Genomic DNA, 20259 nt, shown 5'->3' on the forward strand with positions numbered 1-20259 from the left:
GTTGTGTTTTAGCAGGACTTGTAAATAGTTAAGTTGCCCAGCAGGCTAAAATGACCAATGCTGAGGCTATGTAAAATTGTGTTTAGGGACCACTACACTTGCTTCTTTTCTTAAGTATGCATGACATCTGATCCAAAATTTGTGGAAATCAGTGCAAACTTTTGCACTGACTTCCACGAATTCTTGTTCATATTCAAATTGTTCCCAAAGGACTAACCCTAGATCTTGCAGCTCCCATGAAGAATGGGATTTATAACTGAAGATCAGTCACAATTTAACACTTTCTACCCTGTCATCTGGCTTTCTGCAAATAGTGATGGGAAAAGACGCTGCAAAACAGAACACCAATTGGTGGACATTGGACACTCAATAGTGAAGGCACTATGGTCTCTGTTTGCACAGTTTGCTGTCTGTGTGTGAGTCCTTTTTACTCACTGACAGTCAACATAGCTTTCATGTAATACATCCCCTTGGAATACCAAACAAAAGACTTTGTGTCAGGTTCCAGATGGAGGCTAAAAACCTTCTCTCAACCTAATGATCTACTTGATCTATCCATACATCCAAGATGTGCTGTCAGTTACAGCTAATAGTATTCAGCTGAACATCACTGATCGTCAGCTGAGTGCATTATACTCAGTGAAGTGTCTTTTATGTTTACAAGGAATACACAGCCCATCACTCAGTCCTTGAGGTTCTTCTTGTTCCTTTGCTGATAGCCTTTCTATTTTAACCTTTAATTAATTGTTGAGTTGAAGACCTTGAAACAGAATTATCCAGGCACGATGGTAAACAGAATAAAATCTGAGGATACTGGGCGAGAAAGAGTGGATAACAAAAAATACATACTGCCCTCAAAGTTAGGCTATAATCAGTGAGTGTATTGGTGAACTGTTATGAATAATAAAGTTGAGAAAGGCATCAAAAAACACCAAACACTGGGATGAGGTTTGCTAAGGTTCTGTACACACTTGAGCTACGCAGTGACTGAAGAGCTAAGCCCGTGAGGACACTCATGATTTGAAGAGCTAGAAAGATGTAATTTTAAAATACAAATGACAAGTACATATATAGAGTAATAAATAAGCACTGCCATTTCCCGCTGGTTTGGGAAACTGCCTGTTGCTGGTCATTTACAACTGCCTGAAGACAGCATGCTTCACGTTTGTTGTAGTCATTTTTGCTTTGAGATTTCCCTGAGTGTTTTTACGCATGTTGATATCCCAGTTTAAAGCATTATCCAGTATCTAGTGCAATCCAGCATATAGCATTTATTACATAAATCCCTTGTTTCACTTGAAATGAGCTTTTGTAAAGTATCAGACTGAATAGATTCTTCCAATTATTCTTCAGTTTGAAAAACCATGAATAATTAATAAGTGCTTCTCCACAATAGAGGCCATGAGATGCCAAATTCACAGCACATGCCCAAAACTGTCTCATACCGTACTGTCTTTTCAACTTTCTGTGTCTGTTCTGGTTCTAGTTCCTCACTGGACTCCTTAGCATGTGCCTGTTCTTGACCCCTTTTTTAGAATGATCCCATAAAAAAGTGAGGAAACATTAAATGGAGCCATGTTTGCCATGTTTGCTGTGGAAATAAAAAATAATAATAAAAATAAAATAAAATAAAATAAAATAAAATAAAATAAAATAAAATAAAATAAAATAAAATAAAATAAAATAAAATAAAATAAAATAAAATAAAATAAAATAAAATAAAATAAAATAAAATAAGGTATTTAGGCTTTCTCACTTCCTGTTCCATTGTGCTGAGGGTCCCTAAGGTCTGGAGGACATGTTGAGCATTGCTGCAGGATCTACAGGTTCCGCTCTGTGTGAGTAGTTTCCATCTTGCACTCATGTCTGTCTGATCACACCTCTCTGCCCTCTGGTCTTCTATATCAAGGCAAGAGCAATTATCATAAAGTGGCTGTTTGGTAAAGTCTAGACATGACTTCTAGTTACATATTTGGAAAAAAGAGGACATTGAGTTTCAGGGGTAATGGCAAAAAGGCCTTTTTCTTCTGCAGAGGGTCACAAAGTAAATATAAAGGTGAAAACAAAAATGAAGGTACCAGGCCCCTACTGAAATGAATTCATTTATGCCATTTGTTACAGTGAGACTGTATTTGCAAACAGCTGGGAAACAACAACAACAACAACCACCTAAAAAGCTTTCTTTATATTCTCAGTTTTACATTCTGTGAGGTAGTGCTCAGTGCTTGTAACAGAAAAGATCCCGTGCTCTGGAAGGCTAATTGCACTGCTTAGACCTATTTGTTAAAATGAGTCAATTTCTGTCTAAGACAAGTCCCTTTTCCTGTGCTAGAACTTGTTAGCATTTAGCAGAGCAGAGAGAAATGCCAGCTAGGCACTAATAGCCTTCATTAGCCATTAATTATAAATAACAGTTATGAATATGAATCATCACCAGAAACTAATGAATTCATCCTTTTGAATGAAAATAACTAACAAATATAGTTTGTATAGAACTAAACAATGTAAGGTCACCATAACTCATCAAGTAAAAGAATGGATAATGTGCAATTCTGGGTCCAACCCTGTTCTCTCTGAATTTAATCAAAAGGCTCCTGATACCCTTCAGTAAGAGAAAGCATGGTAGTCTTTTCTTCTGTCATGAAAGATTTATATACATATATATGTATGACCCAGTCTTTTGTGACAGATAAAAGGCTAAGAGAAAGGTATATTTACTCAGGGAATGCTGACAAAGAACTGGTTTGAGACTATCAGATGGCTTAGATAATTAGATGTTATACTTTAGACACTAGACTTTAGGCATTATTAAAACAGCATTAGAGAGATTAAGTGTGAAACATCCACATGATCAATAAGCTGTTAATGCTTACGGTGATGTTTAAGGGACACCTGTAGAAGAATAATCCCAGTTTGTTGGGAAAGCAAGTACTGGGCCTTTATATGGGCCTTGCTATAGCTGTATGCATTTTAGTTATTGATTTCTGGCTATTTCTTTTTAAAAGATAGTATAACAACAGCATAATCCATTAGATTTGTAGAAACATAGAATGGTTTGGGTTGGAAGGGACCTTAAAGACCATCTAATTCCAATCCTCCTGCCATGAGCAGGAACATCCCCCACCAGACCAGGTTGTTGAAAGCCCCATCCAACCTGACCTTGAACACTTCCAAGGATGGGGCAGCCACAGCTTCTCTGGGCAACCTGTGCCAGTGTCTCATCACCTCCATAATGATGAAATTTTTCCTTATATTTAATCTAAATATATCCTCTTTTAGTTTAAAGTTATTGACCTTTTTTCTAACACTACACTCCATGCCAAGCAGTCCCTCCTCAGCTTTCCTGTAGTCCCCCTTTAGGCACTGGAAGAACGCTATAAAGTCTCCCTTGAGCCTTCTTTTCTCCAGGCTGAACAACCCCAACTCCCTCAGCCTGTCTTTGCAGGAGAAGTGCTTCTACCCTCTGATCATCCTTGTGGCGCTTCTCTGGACCCGCTCCAACAGGTCCATGTCCTTCTTATGCTGGGGGCCCCAGAACTGAACACAGTACTCCCAGTGGGATCTCACGAGAACAGAGTAGAGGGTGAGAATCACCTCCCTTAACCCTTGAAAGAGCTACCCCTCTTTTTATGTAGCCCAGGATACAATTGGCATATTAATTCGTTTTTAATGTTTTAATACCATGGCACATCTCAGGGGACAGGATCAGGAAGAAGAACAGATTTTCTCCTGTCTAACATTTTAACAATTAGCAAAATAGGCATCATCCTATTCCTTTTTTGCTATTGATCTGAAGGGATTGTGTGGGAAGGGACTTTGCCTAGGGAATTAAGAGCTTCTCTCTACCTTTGAGAGGGTGAAAATGTTTTTCCTTTCATGTTTCTTTCATTTTTTTGATTTTTTTTTTTTTTTTGCACCTGCTGTTTGTAGGGAAGTAAGACCCATCGTAAATCCCATCAGTGAGTTAGCCTAGACTCATTAAGATAACAAACAAAATTTATTCTAATGAAAAAATATATAGTTACCTTTGCTGTTGTCTAACTGCTCTGTTTCTTCTGGAAAATCTTAAGAGTCCATCTTAAAGTTTTATTATGGATCTGGAAGAAGACACAGTGGAATAATAAAGCTGATGGCATCAGCAAATCAGCATAACTCCAATTTAAATCCAATTTGACCATAGCAATTTACGCTGGCCTAAAGTACACACATTAGTAATTCAAAACACAGAAGAAGCACTAGGTGGTGAAATACAGGAAGGAATGAACAGTTGCTGATGCAGTTCAGCAACCTGTCCCCAGTCAGGTTCAGCACACTTCCCATTTTGTCTTCTCCATGGCACAATCCAGATTAGGAAACCTCTGGGACCTTGATCTTGGAATCTTTATCTTCCTGAGAGACAAAGTGAGCTCTATCAGCCTTCAGGCTTATGGTTAGCTAACACTTCTTTTCTAGTTTGTTGCCCAGGTTACTGGGATGCTCCTCCTACTCTTGATTTTCATGGGACATTCCCCAGGTCTTTGTTATTGCTTCTGTAGCAAAGTCCATGTGGCAAGCAATTGTGATGCAGGGTTTTGTCCTGCAGAAGTGCTTGCATCAAGGTCAGCCAAAGACTAAGAAAAGACAAAATAAAAGAATGAGGACTTGTTCTTAAGTAAAAGCCATCTAGAGTTAGGGGAACCAGCAGAGTTAGGGCTGCAAGAAGTATTGGACTGTGGAGTGGGTAGAAGCTTTGCAGATGAACTCAGAAAGTTGTACTGTATATAAGAATACCATGAAAGAAAGCACAGAGTTGATAATATGCTCTCTGGTTTATTATACAAGTGCTACTTACTTGGACTACAATTTGTGTAAAATTTTTCTGTCTTTTGTAAAACAGAAAACTCATGAGTTTTCAGTGTTTCAGTCCATCCCACCTCCAGAACTGACTGATTATGCAACATGACTGTCTGTCCTGGCAACCTATCTACCACTTTCCTTTTGTTTTCTGGCATCCTAAAGCCTGTATGAGGGAAAAAGCTGCTCACGGTTGTCATTGCAAGGTTGTTACAGGATCCTGAGGTTTCACGGTGCAGGTCTCTTTGCCTGTCTTGCTTATTCTTCATTTGCATGATGGCTACAAAGTGCAATCCTTTTAGTTAATGCTTTCTATATTTTTCACTGCTGTTTCATTTCTCTTGGATTTTAGAAGATCTGATGTATATTGCTCTATTAAACAGACAAACAAACAAATGAAAATAAACTAAACAAAAAACCTTTAAAAAAATATTCTTTTCAGTAATGGTACTTTCCCTCTCTCTCTCTCTCTCTCTCTCTCTTTCTCTCTCTTTCTTTTTATGCCACAAATTTTGGGCATTTCTTCTGTTCATTAAAGGTGAATCTGTTATCCATGACTTTTTTCAAATTACCATATTTTATTCCAGTAATTTGTTTAGTTGACATTTTAATAGTCAATAATTTGTTCTCAGTGGGTTCTAATGCTGGATTTGTTGTAAAGTATGTGGTGGGAACAATTAAACATTTTAAAATTGCAAACATACATCATTTCCTACATACTTTACATCAGGTAATGTCTGCAATTTTCCTTGAAAGCAAGCATTTTCTGCATCAAGGACAATAATCCTAGAGCTTTGAAGGAGCAGGAAATTTATCAGGGGCACAAGACTCTGAAATAGTTAACCCATTTGCAACGCAAACCAGGCTAGTGAAAGCCAAAATCTTACTTTATATGTCAAGGAATCCATCGATCATTGTGGACTTTTAATCCACGATCCCACTCAGCATTAGAGATTGCATAAAAAATTCAAAATATGGATGAAAAAAGCCCTGTCATAAAACTGAGTCTTTGCTCTTAAATCTGTATGGGTAGCAGAGGGGGATTAGGTTTCTTTAAATGTACTGTAACTGCTGTTCTTGAAGGACTAGGTTACCTTTTACCGGACATTTGAATCACAGTGGTTGTGTTGCATTTCTCTGGGATTGCCAACATTTTAAAACTTTTGCTGTGGCTTTCAGCTTGTTGGAGGCACATTAATAAACCATAACACTAACCTACCCATTTATAAGTTTTGAACCAAAGAGACAGACTTAATTTCCTATACGTACCAAGAATAGAAACATCGAATGGTTTCTTTTTGCCTTCACAAGCTCAACACCTTTTTTGTTTCATAGGAAATATGAAAAACTAATTTCACAGAATTAACTTGGAAATCCTTCTCTGAATAATTCATTCTGGAACATCTGGCTGACTCACAGAGGCTTTGCTGCTGCAAGAAACTTTCAAGCCTAAATTGCTCTGAACTTATCTGCATTTCCTTTGATTATTAATACGATGGACAGGTTTCACACTGGTTTGTGACAACAAGGAGTAGCTGTGCAAATGAAATTTACCCTGAATGTGCCTAATGTTGTGTGAACTGCAAGTTTTTTATTTTAATATTGAAAGCTTTATTTTCACTGTCATTGAACTCAGAGGGGGGGGATCAATTTTGTTCTTGTGACTAAAGCAGCTGTCTTGAATTACTGTTGTCTGCATTAGGTCATTTGCAATGTTCTTTTTACATTTCTTGGATTTAAAGTGTTTGCTTCTAGTCTAATATAATACAGGTATTTTGTAATTCTTGTGCAGAAGCAAACTATATTCAAGGTTCAAGTCAATTAAGCAGAGAAAAGTAATAAATGTTAAATGTGCAGTTTGATAAAAATTTGATAAGCAAGTCAATTTATTGTGCGAAAATGTTTCTCATCAGATTCATGCTCTGAAAGTGTGTTAAGTAGTCTTAAAAAATATCTGCTGAGAAGCACCCAAACCAGCTGTCGTGGTTTAACCCGACCGGCAGCTAAACACCACGCAGCCGTTCGCTCACCCTCCCCCCTCCCTCTCTGGGACGGGGGAGAGAAATGGAAAGTGAAGCCCGTGAGTTGAGATAAAGACAGTTTAATAAGACAGGAAAAAAAAAATAACAAAATAATAATAACAATAATAATAATGATGATACAATGGTGATAATACGAAAGTAATAATAGTATGTACAAACAAGTGATGCACAATGCAATTGCTCACCACCCGCTGACCGATGCCCAGCCTAACCCCGAGCAGTCCGGCCCCCTCCCCCCGGCTAGCCACCCCTATATATTGTTTAGCATGACGTCAGATGGTATGGAATACCCCTTTGGCTAGTTTGGGTCACCTGTCCTGGGTCTGTCCCCTCCCAGCTCTTACTGCACCCCCCAGCCTGCCCGTTGGCAGGACAGAGCAAAGGCTGAGATGTCCTTGGCTTAGTATAAGCACTGCTCTGCAACAATTAAAGCATCGGGGTGTTATCAGCACTCTTCTCATTCTAAGCCAAAACACAGCATTCCACCAGCTACTAGGAAGAAAATTAATTCTGTGCTAACTGAAACCAGGACACCAGCTTACTACCTGACACTGAAAATCTAACACATTCCTTCGTGTCCATCCGTTGTATCTCAGTGCATTCTGCAAACAAATCATCTTTCCTTTGCAGCTCTCTGCATAAACTGCTCACCACCAAATCACACACAACATCCTTGCGGAAGGTGGCACCGCAGGAGTTACAGGCACAGACATTTAAAACCCTGTCAAGGGAATGTGAGGTATAAAGGTTACAGCTAATGTATATTAATGTTAGCTTTTTTAGTTCCTACATGGATTTGTGGGTATTAGCTGCAGTATCAGCTTCTAATTATCACACATGTATTAAAGGTGCCATGGGCTGCAATCTGGCACGCGGAGAGACACAGCTTGTAAACTGCTTGGAGACTAAGCCAGCAGAATGACTCTGTGGGAAATGGGTGCAGGTAGTGAGCACTTGCTGGAGGGACTCTGGTGGCCTTTGCAGCTTGGGCTGGGCTGCATAGAGTGTTAGGAGTACTGGGGAAGCCCAGGAGAAGCTTCTGGTTTTCTTAAGCAATTTGTAGTGTGCAGGAGCCCACCCCAGACCTTTCCCATTCACGAGGGAAGGGGCTGAGCTTTTCACAGCAATCCCAGTCCCAAGGAATAACAGTAAGGTTAGTCCTGGACTACTTGTGGCCTTCATGTCAAACCTCTGCAGAAGCCCTTCCTGCAGCAAGCTCTGCTTGTCTCCCTGAGAGAGCAAAAGGGAACCACATGAACAGATTGAGTTTGAGGAGGGGGTAAGTGCTATGGATTAGCACTTACATAATCATCACAAGGATGATTATGGAGGCTTGAGCTCAAAGACTTTCTTTAGAGCTTTTTTTGTAACTGAAAAATGCAACAGCTTTATGATGAGTTAAGCTGTACAAAATGCTCCCACCATGAGAATATGAAACTTTGTAAAGGTTAGACCTTGCAAAAAGTTCTACAGAAATGACATGGAATCTAAGTAAGACAGAGAAGTCTGCAGAAATGAGCCAGGATGTGAGACAACCTTCTGAGGGCAGTGGCAACTGGTCCCTCCCATGTTGCTGGAGCCAAAAAAAAAAAGAACTCAGTCTGTAGAAAACACATCCTGCCCTTCTGCATGGCTGTTTTCTTCTGAAACACCAGCTGTAATACAAAAGTGCAATTTTCAAACTGGAAAATAGATGCCAACAATTGTTTCATAAATGGGTTTATAGAGAGACATAGGCTAGAGCAAGAAGCAGGCCATAAACCTCCAGAAGACATATTACAGAAATCTTTGTGCAAAGCACCACCTAGACTTCCAAAAATGATCATGAAATTGCAAAAATCCTCATTAGGCTGAAATACTGTCCCAATAAAGAGCTTCTTATAATAGACATTCTTTCAAGAGTACTGATAAACAGTGAAAGCAAGAAGCTGCAGGAAGAAGAGTTTGAAGTAAATGTGATTTAAGTGCTACCTATTACTGATACAAAATTTGACAAGTTTTATAAGAATGTAAAATGAGCCAACTTCACAGCAGCAGGAGAGAGATATCTTAGACTGAGGCTAACAAAAGAATAGCCTGAGCACCACTAAGTATACAAAAGGCTTTGGGATTATGGACATGAAATAGCTCCGTGTGATGGGATTTTTTTATTAGAAAGAAAGATTGTCACAATAGCATATCATAAAAGGTCAGTAATGTGGTACAGAATCCACATGGGATCTTGAATAGAGCAGAACTCCCAATACCCAGCACTGCTGAAAGAACTCTGGCCAGGCACAAACAACACTGCTGGAGATAAGGTACCCAAGTGTGAAATCTACAGTATGTTCAGGGAAAACATGCCAGCAAGCCAGTGATGCCATGTTTAATTCCTGATTGCCCTCAGGGCATGGACGGCACAGTCCGAATGAAGTAGTGCACATCCGAAATACTTGAATCCGTAGTAAGGGAGTCTAACAATACACCTTACATCATTTTTCTGAGCTAATCTGTTTCAGAAGTCAGAAAAAGAATGATAAAAAAAAAAAAAAAAAAAAAAAAATCTTTACAATTACCTTCTGTAAAGCTACTTAAACCAAAGGTAAGCAACCCCGAAATAATGGCACAAGAGCTTGGTGCCAGGCAGTGGAAATAAAGGATGTGAATAGCAAACATTCACCTGCTGGAAGTGAAGGAGTGTTGAATTTCATCCAGCAGGTATCAGCATCACGCATCAGGGATGGAGCTTATCGTGTCCATTTCAAGGCTACTGGGAGGACACAAGCAGAACTGAGGAGAGGTTGCAATCCCTTTCCAGTAAGCAAACAGAAAGCTTGTGTCACACATTTAGTGGCTGGATAGTAGCCAGACATACTGAAGAAACAATGTACTTACATCTGGACATGGGAGCTGACTGCAAGTGAGTGCAAGTAAGCAAGCACAAGGTTAGCGATGTAGTGCGGTTTGGACCACTCGCAGAGGCCATTTCAATGTCTGCGTGCGAACCTGGGTACAGATTTACTGGGGGTCTTTGTAGCTTCATGTGGCTTAATCCTGGCTTTCAGTCAGTCTCCACTAGCACACAATGGGCTGAGGGGCATGGAAAACAAGCGGTAACTAGCTAACACCAAAATTATGTAGTCAACTTTTAAGCTTAGAACAGCTTCTGACCAGCTACTACTAAAACTGCACAGACATTTGCTTCTGAGGTAGCAGAGGTTTCAAAAGCATTCCCTGGATCCCACACTGTGCAGCAGGTAGTACCAGTCACACCAGTGCTGGCAATGTTAGAGGTATGGCTGGTGTGAGCCTGGCTGGAAAGTGTTCTGGATTTTCTTTTGAATTCAGCTGCTCCCTTGAGTGGAGGAGAAACACTGGAGCCATGGAGTGTAGCAGAGGGAAATGTCAATGTTAAAGTGTCTTCGGGTTGGTCAGAGGACTAAAAGTAAAATCACTATACCTCTAAAATTATGGAGTGTGTCAGTTTCAAGAAATTCAAATATTACTTAAATGACTTAATTTTATTATACCTTTCAGTTTTATAGATATTTAACACTGACAGGAAAAGATCTTTGTTTGTTTGTTTGTTTTGGACAGAATAAACTCTTTGTACAGATTGCTGTACTGGTATTAATGTTATCTCTTATTAGTTTATTTTTCTGCTTTTTTTCCACATGGAAATACTTGCTCTGATGTAAGACAATGCTTCTATCATTGTACTTGCATCCATCCTAGAAAAACTGAACTATTTACATTATGCTGGTACACATACACTGTCTGGAACTAACCAAGGCCCTGATCACAACTGCAGATATTCATATCCCTTTTAATTCATTTTTGAGGACTTGAAATCCTTTTTTTTTTATCTTTCTTTTTAGTCATATTAGACAGTTAAGTTGGGACAAACTCAAAGAGAATCCCTAATCATTTCTTGTGTGAAGCATTTGTGAATTCAGTTTTACAGCACCAGTAGAAGTATGAGAATCCCTAAATTGGGTTAATGAGGTGCCAGAGACAAACAAAGAAATAAACACACAAACAAAAAATTTCTAAAAACAACAAAATCCGCCCCCCCCCCCCCCAATAATGATGTAAATGTCAGAAGTTTTAAACAAGTAAGTCACAGCGATGGATGACACACTGCTCAAATAACTGGGAGTGCCTGCAGTACAATCTCAGTAATAATTTTCCAGCATTGATATGTACTGCATCAGTAAAAGTTAAGAGATGTAGGCAGATCTGACAAGGATCTAGAGTGCAAAACAGCCTGATGATGCAGTCCTTATTATGTTGTTTTATTGTTAGCTTTTTGTGTGTGTGATATATTTTGCTCCTGTTTTGATGCCACAGTTCAAAAATCTCCTCTGCCTCCCCACCCCCACACACACATAGAAAGGAGGAAGGTACAAACAACAAAGTTTCAGATACGTAATTATATCATCATTCCTGCAAATAAAAGTTGTGGTTTAATAAATTACAAAGTTTTGTTGAAAATAACTTCTTTAATAACACTGCAAATGCTGTTGTGTTTCAAAGTACTGTCTACAGTACAAATTATATTTGGAGAAATATGTCATGGAGTAATGAGGCCAACAAGACAGATAATTCAGTGTTGTTATGTTTTTATGTTTTAAAGGAATATTTGATAGTACTGAAACAGTTACATTATTTTGGCAGGTGTATCAGAAAAAAAAAATCCCCTTTCATTTCACATTAATTTCATCTGTCCTCTTTTCTCTTTCACTTGCCTTTTAAAAATACATGGTATCTGAACAATTTTAAAGTGCTTTAGAACTTCATTATGGACCCCCTCAAACACATTGACATCATTATGACTTTATTGGATTTCACTACAGAATAAATTTAAAGTTGCTACTATAAAAAAGTTTTTGAAACAAGCATGGCAGTATAAGGAATTGATGGATTTCAGAAATCCCAATAAACTCAAAAGTCAGATGACTTTACTGAGTTATACTCACTAGAGCTGATTTATATTATTCTGCTAAATCAAATAAGCTTTACCTCTAGTTTCCATAGGTCTGTTCACCTATCAGTGAATAGTAGCAGATGTTTCAGAAAGATATGGAGGAAACCCTGGAAAAGATCTTTATGAAAGAGAGCACCTTCATAATACTCTCTGTCACTCCACAGCCAATGCATGCCCAAAGGAAGAAAGGATTATATTGGTTACTTATTTAAATTAAAATGATAGCAAAAGAGAGCTTAATGGATTTGGGTCTGTTTCCCCATTTATTCACACCCTGACACTTGGATTTCTTTTTTTGACAAGGTAAACCTTTTGAGTTTTTACTAGATTTTCCATGATGGTGTCCAGGTCTGTTATCTATGCATTATACCTAATGCATAACCCAGAAGCATGTCTAGGTGGTTCAAGTGTCAAGTGATCTCCTTCAGCGCTCATTACCTGGCATTTGAGAAGAGCAGAATTTCATTTGTCATCACAGTCCCTCAGCACCTCCTTTCTCAAGGTCCTTCTGAAATTCTTCGGACTTATCTCTAGCCTTCAGTTATTCAAATTACTTTGTGTCTCTACAAATATCATCACCTCTGGGTCATGGCAGTTTGAAGGGCAAACAGAGAGAAGGATATACTTATACGTACTTTTATATCATTTCTAAGCATCCACTGATCATTGTTGAAACAATGAGGTAAAGAGACCTCTTGTCTAACAAGTGTGATGAAAAAAGGTTATTTGAATGGCAGCCTAACCTTGCAAGCCAAATCTATTATCTGCAACAGTCATTTCTGAATAAATCTTATACTCTAACTTTTTAAAGCTTCACTACATATTTATCAAAGAGTCATTATTCACCTAAATTAACTTTTTTTTTCTGACCTCCTGTGAAATGCATGTTTGTATTCTCCTAGACTATTCTGTCAGCTAGATGCTCACTTCCTATACGTACAACATTGTATTTGTGTAGAAACTCTCCATAGCAACTAATGAGCTCCTGAGGGGAAGAAAAGCAATGAAGCTCAACTTTGATTTACAAAACTGAATCAGTCATTTCCCCTTTATTTGATAGTGACTTTGAAAAGATTTATAATTCATCTGCATTGTCATTTGCGTCCACTACAATTGCCATAGGAAATTTAACCCTATCCTTAGCAGCTTTGGAGAAGTCCCTCTCTATGAAACTTCCATGCGGACCTCAGTTACAGCTCCCTCTGCACTGGATGCCCTTTTTATTCTGAGGCTGTGACAAATTTTGAAAGTCAGAAGACCTGCTGCTGAGGAGTGGCACATATCGATTGAGCTGTGGTGGGGAAGTCTTTCTCCTCTGCTAGTGGGCACCAGTCAATTTTGCTTTCACGCTGCTCTGCTTCTGTTATTCTGTCATCTGGCATCCATCTTATCTTCGTCTGAATTCTGAACTTTCAAAGCACACTTCTCATTAGTGTGGGGTAGGAAAGACACAGGAAGTTTGCCAAGGAAAGTTCCTTTCTGACAGCAAAACCCCAAGCAGTGGGTGTAGGTTTTTTTTTTTTTTTTTTTTTTTTTTCCTTTAAAACTTGTCATTTGCTAAAAAAAAAGTTTCCAGTTGGGTCTCAGGATCAGTGTTACTTTTCTCTTCATAGAGAATGAAAGAGTAGGCATAAGAATATTATAGAACACTGGAGTAAAATAATTCATGTTCCTAAATTCCACTGCTGTCCATTTTTATTGCGTGGACTGGTGCCTCATTAAGTGTGATTGGCTTTGCTGTAAACTCTTCAGGTGCATCTCTGTGAAATAGACACTTCACACTTTCATATTTTTTCCACCATTTCCACAATTTTTTTATTTTATTTTATTTTTATTTTTATTTTTTTCCTTTTCAGCCATAATATAGAAGCATCCATTTTCTTCCTTTCTCCATGATCGATTTATCCCCAGGATTTCCTGTTAAACCAGAACTGGACATCCTAAAAGACAAACTCGGACATTGCAAATACAAAGTATCAGATTTCAAACAAGTTCTCTGTCATTTTCTTGCTAACTAATGAACACACACCCAGTTTGGATTCCATTTTGAGGTGGAACCATCTTTTTATTTCAAGTAAGAAAAAATCCTGTTCCACTTTCCAGAAACTCTGTAAGCAAAATAACTTGCAAAGGGTAGTTCCCTCTGGCTTTTATGCATGATGTTTCTTTTGGGTGTGCATTCTTGTGTCTAGTAATAGAGTTATGCTCAGTGGGAGTTCAAATACTCTCTCCACTATGAGTAGGAAGGCAATAGCTTTGATAATTCTACCTTTCTGCCCATTAAGTAAAAATTAGTCAACACCTTCCTAAATTATAAATCAGGCTGACAGACACAAAAGAACACAGGCAGGATAGTCAGATAAGTCTAGTTTCCTTAGAAAAACAGGACAAAAATACTTTTGGATACCCATTCCTCCTTCTATTGTACAGATTCCATTTTTTTCTCTCATATTTCCCTTGCAGAATAACAAAGCAGGTAATTTCTTGCTGCAGATTTTTGCATATTTGGTTGTATGTGCACCAGAAAACTGCAATGAAATATTCACTACTTTTAATTATAGACATGCTCAGGTGCTATAAAAAGGCTAGACTAAGCTAGACAGGCAATTCTCTTGTTTCTTAAGGTTATTATTATAAGATAAACAGTGTTTTCAGTTTGTTATCCATCTGCTCTCTCTCTAAAGCCTAAGTAATCTTTTCTCTAAACTGCACATAAGTATTCTACTCATGACCCTTCATACAGCTTCTCAGAGTTTAAAATATATTCTGTTATTTATGCAATTTATTATCCTAGGAGATTATTATTTACCAACATAATCAATCAGGTCTCTACTTTCAATGCATCACTCAGTCAAGATTGCAGTATTTTTTTTTTCTTTCACAATTCATGAATAATTTTATTTTTCCCTTTTAAACGTCAACACTTAAAAACAACAATATTGTCCAGTTACTTAAAAATAACAGAAAACTCACTTTGTAGTTCATTAAAATTACATCCCAACATGTCATATTTTTGCTATATTTGCATGAATTTATATATTGGACTAATAGTTTTTTTTGACGGTGGTGGTATTTTTTTCAGTATTTTCCCCCAGTGTAAGTTTTAGTTACCTTTAAAATACTATAGGGCATCTTTGCATTCCAGAACCCAGAGGAAAAGAGTGAATGGGTGCCTGTGTAAACATCTGCTTAGTTACCAATTTTAAACTAAGACAACAGTGTAGTGAACAATAGGATGTTTCAGTGTGCAAAACCTGCTGGTGAGAGCATAGTGCCAGAGGAAAACAACAGCACATGCAGAGATGAGTCCATTGGAAGGGTGAACTTGGCCTTATTGTCTTCCCTGGAACTGGCAGAATGCCACTGAAGCCAGCGCACTGCCCTAGGATCTTGGTGGCATAACCAAGAAGTGATTGTTGGACCTTGAGGTATTTTTATATAATTTTACCTTCAAACCTTATTGTATTTTCCACAAAGACTTCTAAATATGATCACTGGCTTTGTCCATCTTCTTGGCATTGGCAATGTTTGACTATTATGGCTATTGAAGCATTCTGGAGAGGAATACTAAAACAAGTAAAATATATGTCATTTCCTGATATTGAAAGCAGATCTCTTTTTATCTGTGGTAACCTTTAACCAATTCTCTTTTTCTTTTCCTTTACAAAGAGCAATATCCAGTTATTTTCTTGTCAGAAATCTTATGATCATATGAGAAAAGGCGGTGTTAATGAATTGCTTATAACAAATCTAATAGTGGTGAAACCATTACCATCAGAAACACTTCATGATTTGAGATACATCTGTAATATTACTGTTTGATTCTCTTTACTGAAGGCCAAGTAAGAAAATGACAGACTTTTTATTTTGAAGATCTGATGAAGTTAGACACATTTTCTTCCTTTTGAAGGCTCATGCTTTTGTGAATATTTGCAATTACTGTCCCCAAGAATGGCTAAAGCAAAGTTTCTAATTTTGCAGCTTTATTTTAAAGTAAACTTAGGAATTAGGACATGTTGTATTTGCCAACATCTGATAGCATTCTTCCATAATATATGAAATCAAACATTTCCTGAGTTGAATCTGTACTGCGTATGACATCATGTTATTTATACTACTGTGCTACTGATAACCAATCTACAAGTGTATGGTCTGGTTCAGATAAGAATCAAATTGATAAATATTTATCTGACATTCCTTTATGCTTAGACTAAATTCACTCCTGAAAAAACAAAGTGTTGTGCATATAGTGTCACTATTCATTTGTTTAGCCCCTATACTCTTCATAGGGACTGGAGATGAAGACATGGCAATGCTTTGGAACCCTGATCTTAGACAGATGTTATGGTAGGAAAAATAGAGACGTATATATCAGTTTGGCCAAATATAGACATATAGCTCGTGACCTCATCTATGGTCCACAAACAGTGGTAATATCTTGCCGCAGAACACAAAGATGGTAAGAATAAAATGAAGAAAGAACATAACAACTTAAGTGGAAAATTGCAAAGATTATGGGTAGGGGAGAATGGTGAGAGAACCAATAAATACTTCAAGCACACGAGGAGCAAGAGGTCAATAAGTTGTAGAAAAATGTTTTTGAGAAGAAAATAGTAGTTTATTAACACAACAGGATTTTCTAGACAATGCACTATCTCCAGAAATGGATTCATTGTCCATGTCTGTGAAGGAGGATGGAAAGAAGATGGATACAGACAACAATAGTCTTGGGAAGAAGAAGAGGTAGAGTAAAATTCAAGAACTGCAAGAGAAGGAGATTAAATGTGTGTCTCTTAAAGGACAATCTAGTGTGTCATACAATATTAAGTATGATGGGAAATGCATCAATATGGGCTGGTTGAAGACATTTTTCTTTAGTATGGAAAACCATACATTTGGAATCAGAAGACCAAATTCACAGGAACAAAGTATCACCTTTCAGCCTCATCAGTGTCTGATTAGTTCAATGGTCTATGAATGTGTGAAAGCTCTTCCTTGTTAATATGCTAATGAGTTAGACCCAGGGAGTTCCATTGACCTTCATACTACATACTTAACTGCTTGCTTTCTATAAAATCTGATGTTACTGTTCAAGGGAAGGATGTTGACTGGCTGACAGATGCCAAGCACTCTTCTCCTACATTTTATATCACCTTCAATGCCATAAACATTTCTTTTTGTGTATGTTTTTTTGTGTGTGTGTGTGAAAAGGGAGTGTCTTGACATTACCATAAGGAAATGGAATAGTTTCTTCTTAGGAACAAAGAAGGTGCTCAACAATAACCTACTAACCCACCTCAGTGAGTATGTGAGATCCCTCTTCTGTCTGATTTTGACCACAGATGTGGATATGGGCTTCCTATCTCCCACGTGAACACCCTGACCACAGTGCTATCAGCTAGACTGTTGTAGACTTCTTTTGTCCCCCTCTGGTGTAGCATTTTGTATTCAACATTTATTGTCACTGAGGAGAAGAGAAAAAGTCTCCTACCTTCATACTACAGCATTCACCAAGTATGTGCTGAATGATCCAGGTCTGTTTCTGCATATTTTAGTGTCTGTGCTCAGTGGCTTGTCTTCAATATGGTCAGAGCCATGAAGCCACCATACAATAACCCACTGGATGTAAGCCGGGATATGCAAGACTGGAGAAGGGAAGGAGCAGCTCACACCTGCATCTCACTGATCCCACAGGCATGCTGTCACACAAGATCAATCTGAAATATCTCTTGCTTTACTTGGAACCTCCACTGAAGACCTGAAAGATCCCTCACAGGAGCAGTTCTGCGAGAAAGTGGCACTTTCCAACCTCTGAACTCAGCAGGAACCTGTAGTCCCTAAGAGTTTGCTATTCATAGTCAGCTGTATCCAAGGATTTATCTGCAACGTGTGCCTATACCATACAACTTTTGGCATTTCTGGGACATTTTAACAGAAAGGTAGGCCTCTGATGTTACACCTGTTTCCTCTGCAGCTGCCTGGGAGTCCTTTGATATCTCTAACTGTCTGAAAGCACAGTATCTGTCTCCTGTTCTGACAATGCTGCTGGGGCAGCAAATACTCCCCTCTGTTGCATGAGAAGGTGCTCGTGTTCAGTGAAAAGTTGCCCTTAGTACTCAGTGTAAGGAATTCAACACACAAAAAAGAAAGAGGACAATGAAAGCACTCTGGGTGAGAGGCAGTCTTGTCAGATCAAAGCAAAGGGGGTGCTAAAAATATTTAAGAGTGCAGCACACACATCTCAGAGATGCAGTCAGATAGCTATAGACTATGAAAAAGTATATGTTATGTGAATGTGACACATCAAACGCTCATCGAGCATAGTAATGAAAAGGAAATATATAGTCAATAGTGAATCACATCAGTCAGGTCCCACTTTTACTGTGACTATTAAAGAGAGATGAGGTAATTCCTGCCTTGTTACCTGGCAGAAAGATTCCCAACATAACTTACCTCTGTGAAAAACAAAGTCAGCATGGTTTCGCCTCCCTTACCTAATGCTTCTCAAGGGAATGAAAGAACTGTAAGCTAGGCCATGTGATCAATAATTATCCAAATGGAATAAAAATAAACCCAGAAAAAATGACTATCTGCTTCAAAAGTTTCAGTGAAAACATCTCACATAGAACTGAAAAAAAAAAATATTTAGAGTTTTTTGAGTGGGAGACAATTTTCCAAAAATACTGCTATTTTACAGAAATTTTGCTTGTGCAAAAACAGGAAAAGTTCAGCAAAAAAACATATGTTTTTTCACATATTTCACTCATTATATCAAATCCATAGACTGCGTAAGTACCATCCTTTAGGTTTCAAATAGACAGGTGGGTCACAGAGCACAGCTACCTGATGGCACAATGCTTTCACAGAAACCCTCATAATTTGGGGTCATGGAGCAGCTGGAGGCCTGCACACTCTTGTACAACAGCCCTGAGCCAGTTTTGAGATTGGACATGACAGGACTGTAATCATGGCAGCACAGAACTGAGAGATGGACCACAGGTCTGTTTTCCAGCTGATGCCCATGTTATATTGCCACTGTTACTGGTGTCAGTCCCATGGACACTACATATTAAACAGCTGGGTAAAATATTAGAGGCTTCACTTCTATAAGTGCTGTGATAAGACAGGTTAAGGTCTATTCAGATTTGGCTGGACTAGACACCCTGTGCCCTCTTTGGGGGGATTGCATGTATTAGCTCGAATACTCTGCTGGGATAAGTGGCTGAATCTCCATTGATGGCAGGGAGACAGAGGCATTCTCACAAGCTGAACAGCCAGCCTGCTGAGAGCACATCAGTGTTCTCCCAGCCATGTCTTGAACAAGCAGCTTTGTGTGCAGCAGCTGCACAGTGATCCAGAAAGGAGCCTTTCCAAGCCCGGGCAGAGGAATCTGAGCTGAGCTCATCTCAGCGGGAAGTTTCCCTGTGCACATCTTCCGGTCCAGATGAAAGAGCAGTGATACCTGTTGCTTTGCAGACCGATCATGAAGAGAGCTTTATATTGCAGATAGATGGTGTGAGCAGCATTCCCTTTGAAGCTGAAGTCAAAACTCCAGACTTTGAGGGCAGAAATGTAAGGACCATCATTAGCAGCTTCCCAGTTTCTTCAGCTCACAGTTGAAAGGCTGCTGTCATGGCAATTTTTAAATGCCTGCTTTGAAATTACTGTAGATGCTTCTCTTGCTCTTAACCTTGCAGCTTTTCATCTGTTCTGTTTGTGACTCAAACAGTGCATCTCTTCTTTTAAGATCCTTATGTTTATTTACTTATATTTAATTTTGTAACACTGATCTGTGTTTGGTTTAGCAATATATAATCAAAGTGCTGCAAAACACCAAGAGAATAGCATAAATGGATAGACAAACAGACAGATTTTCTCTTCCTATAGCTCAGTAAATTGAAACCTGATTAACTTGTTTTCTCCTTTACACCACATTGCTTGTACCTTCCACTCAAGGAACAAACCTTACTGCTTTCTGCTTTGAAGGCAATATCACATGGCAGTCAGAGCATCAGAACAGAACTGCACTGCTTAGCATGTAACATCCAAGTAAAATCTTCAACCATTTTACTCAAAACAGTAAAAAGATGATGATTTTGAAATAGGGTGAGACTGTTAAAGACACAGGATTCTTCTGAGTGCAGATAAGCTTTCTGGACTGCAGACTATTTATGTGTTAGCAGTGAATGTGAGTAGCCAAGAAACAGCATGACGTCTGTTCATGAAAAGTAAAAACTTCTGTGTCCAGATTTTTCTAATGGTAGGGCAAGATGGGGATATATTTCTGAGGCCATCACTTGGTCATCACAGGTACAGGAGGAGCAGGAGGTATTTCATATAACTAATGGTGTTTTTATTTAATATTTGTGTATGTTCCAGATGGCTTCAATTATTTGGGCGTTTGCAATATTAAATATT

General features: G+C 38.5%; 1 protein-coding gene across 2 annotated transcripts in view; it reads left to right on the forward strand.

Annotated features, from left to right (window-relative positions):
• ST6GAL2 (ST6 beta-galactoside alpha-2,6-sialyltransferase 2) overlaps positions 1-20259 on the forward strand; it is a 181217-nt gene that overhangs the window by 52044 nt on the left and 108914 nt on the right. The window lies entirely within an intron of this gene.

Source organism: Aythya ferina, assembly GCF_964211825.1.
Source record: "Aythya ferina genome assembly, chromosome: 1".
NCBI lineage: Eukaryota > Metazoa > Chordata > Aves > Anseriformes > Anatidae > Aythya > Aythya ferina.